We start from the raw sequence: 3,605 nt of genomic DNA, 5'->3' as shown, positions 1-3,605 counted from the left end.
GCTCCGAAAGTGTGTAAACATGTTCAGAATATTTCTGCAGAGCCTGCAGGTTTTTTCTAAGTCATCCAGAGAACACACACGGGTGTGTGGGATATCCGCACGCCCGTGGATGTGTACTGTGAGCTCATCTAGAGAGGACACAGGGCGTGCAGGCTGTCCCCCGTGGACGACCATGCTGATCGGCGCACTGCCGGGTGGGTACTTTCCGTGACAGGCGTGTGAATTCCCTGCAGTTGGGCGATTTTTCCTAAGAACACAGGCGTGGACTCGCCCACAGTGGGTGACCTGTAGAACCACACACGGGGCGTGGGTAATTTCCGCACGCCCGTGCGACACACTGCATGTTGCTCCCTCCATCCGAGAAAACACAGAGGCGTACGGCTGCCCCTGTGAATTGGGCATGTGAATGTCAACGCCCGTGGGGAATTTCCGCACGGGCGTGCGTAAGACTTGATATTTTTCTCGGTTGTTCAGGGAAGCCACAGGGGTGTGCGTCTGCCCCTGTGGGTATGACTCACGGGCGTGGATATTTCCCGCACGCCCGTGGGAGATCGTTCTAAGTCTGTGAGAGTTTTTCCCGAGAGCGCACAGGGGCGTGCGTACGCCCCAGTGGAGCTTTTGAAGTGAGGCACATGGGCGTGGTGAATTTCCACACACCTGTGTGGATGCACAGAACGTCAAAAGTCACGAGTTCTGTTTAAAAGAGGATGATTTCTCTCCCTCTTCACGACTCCTTTTCACTTGAAAACACTCTCACAATACTCTCCGAGTCCATTGCGCCAGTTTGGTTGGATTTTAGCAAAATTTTCCGACCGGCTCTTCATTTTCTCACTTCTCTTCATCGGTAAATCCCTTTTTATCATCTTCTTCATCAATTCATGATTTCTATCAATTAATCTGGTTAATAATGCTTCATTTCTTCAATTGGAACAATGAATTATGTTTAGAACGGAGTTAGAGATATTCTTAAGTTGTATTTTTGGATTGTTGATGCCTGGCCGTGCGGTTCTCACGCCCCGTGAATCCACACAAACGTGCGGAAATTCCACACGACCGTGTGGATTTCTGCAGTATTGTTTTATCAACTTGTTTGACCAATTTTGTTTAAATTTTGCATATCATGGCACCTAGGTCAAAGAAGCAAGCCGATAAGAGGCCACGTGAGTCATCCTCTGAGCCCGAGGGCATGGGATTTGCGATTCCCGAACATGAGGTCCGTTATTAGTGATTGTCGAGACTCCGTTTCTGACAGACTCGATTTCTGGATGCTACTATACTACGGGAGCTTCAGAGGGGTAATGAGTTCGCCGATGAGATCGAGGATCTAGTTTCAGAAGACGGTTGGCGGCAGTTGCTGACTATTAGAGAGCCAGCCATCCGAGAGTTCACACTGGAAGTGCTCTCCTCATTCGAGTTTGATAGATCGTGTCACGAGCTCGACGCTTTTAGGGTGTCATTCGGTTCGAGTATTTGGGACGCCACCATAGCTTGAGCATTACGTGCTTTTCCGTCTATCGCTTGGCCTATACTGAGGAGACATTCATAGCTTCTGAGATGAGTATGCAGCGATTGCCCTCACGATTATCCTCGGAACCTTGACCTCGCGAGAGGGCTTACAGAGTGCTATGTGGTCAAGGTCAGTATGAGCCGGGTGTGTCAAAGGCCACGTGCCTTTCCCGACCTGCCTACAGATATTTGCATGCCGTCATGAGTAGGTCGGTGAATGGCCGTGGCGACAGATCTTGGTGTCTTGAGCCGTGGGAGGCTGCATGCTTGTACTCGATGGTAGAGCGCATACCGAACCACTTAGGGCACATCTTGGCTGATTACATCAGACACCAGGGACAGTATGCTAGACTGGGAGCGATCTTCTTGGGCCCTTACATTACGAGATTAGTGCTGGGCATGGGTCTCTTGGATTCGATTCGCGGGGCCGAGAAGACGAGTGTACCTGCTCCCCTGGGTCTAGAGATGATACGGTTGATGGGCATGATCCGCACGGTTCGGACAGGGGTTTTTGCTTTAGTCCTATCAGCCCCAGAGATAGCTGAGGATGAAGGTGATGACGCCGGAGCATCTCAGCCGACCCCCGAGCTTCAGCCAGCATCGATGGAGACCGAGGCACTTACAGCGGCCGAGGAACCATCCCTAGTGCGTATGTTTTCACCATCTCGAGCCAATGATCGCTTTGAGAGGCTCGAGCATGCTATAGGAGTGGTCCGAGCCGAGGTTGCCGAGATTAGGGCTACGCAGGCCACTCAGTACATAGAGTTCATGGCACGTTTCGACATATTACAGCAGATCCTAGAGCAAGATGTTGCCTAATCATTTGTCCTGTAGCCGAGGACTCTACAGGCCCCCTCAGTTTCTCCAGCACCTCCATCCTCGACCCCAGGACCGGAGGATCCCACTATATGCTTCGGTTCTCATGACGACAGATGGGCCCGGAGTGCGACTCCGACACTTGACCTTTCTTTTACTTTCATGCATTTTACTTTATTTTATTCTCTTGTTTTTAGACTTGTTCACTAAGAAAGGATTTTTCCTTCTGAGTTTATGTTATGTTGCATTTATCGAGTTGTATTCATTGCTTCATCTTTTATACACTCGAATTATTTTTGTTTTTCTTGGGCTTCACTGAACCCCCTCGTGTATGCGTGCAGATGGTCTTGTCATCTTGGGAATTGAGACTTAGTCATGGGCACGGTCAAGGTGCTTCGGCACTTGGCCGTGCGAGCTTCACAACCCGTTGAAACACTACTCCCAATGAATTAGTTTCATCAAACGCAACAATAGGAGTCAGGGGAGTATGGTTTTGATTGCTTCTCCCACAAAATATTTTGAATGAGTTTGCATGAGTACATTAAGGACAATGTACAACTTAAGTGTGGGGGAGAGTTTCATAGTGCACACATCTTTTCTATTGTTCTTGATTGTTATATGCTCACATAGCCAATGGCGGTTCACCTTAGTTGCAATGATTGTATTCTTGAGTTTAGGAGAATTTCTAACATTGAATGTTTTCATGCACTAGTTCTTGCTTGAATTTCTAGGAATTTTTGCCCGATTTACACTTAGTGCACTACTCACTCTTTGAACTCTATTGGAAACTCATGTTCGATGTTAAAGGGACTAGTTAGGTTTATTTTCTTGTGCTAAAAAAAATGGAAAATACTAAGAAAAAGAAACAAAATAGTTTTATTGTGCTTGTTGGGTGGAAAGAGCTACCACCTATGAAGTATGAAGCTACTCTCATAAGTCGGATACTAGCTATGCTCTAATGAGAGAAAGAGCTATCTCATAGGATGAGTGAAAGCTACCACTCCGGTAGAAAGAGCTACCACCTCGAAATTGTGAGAGCCACCTTAGCGGCCGCTTTGGAAATGGCTACCTTAGAGGATGTGTGAAGCTACTCCCATCTTTTAAAATTTTTATCACTTTTGTAGATAAATAAGTCCCTTGTACTTAGAACTTTGAGGAGTATAACTTGGGTTGTTTTGAGTGAGTTCACACACTTACACGAAATTCGGGTTTGTTGTCCTTTTTGATTGAAGTTTTTATCTAGAGCATTGATTTTTCGTATTTAGTGTTGAAATTTTCCTTAC

Source organism: Dioscorea cayenensis, chromosome 16 (genome assembly GCF_009730915.1).
Source record: "Dioscorea cayenensis subsp. rotundata cultivar TDr96_F1 chromosome 16, TDr96_F1_v2_PseudoChromosome.rev07_lg8_w22 25.fasta, whole genome shotgun sequence".
In the NCBI taxonomy this organism is placed as follows: domain Eukaryota; kingdom Viridiplantae; phylum Streptophyta; class Magnoliopsida; order Dioscoreales; family Dioscoreaceae; genus Dioscorea; species Dioscorea cayenensis.
Note: the sequence above shows the minus strand (reverse complement) of the source record.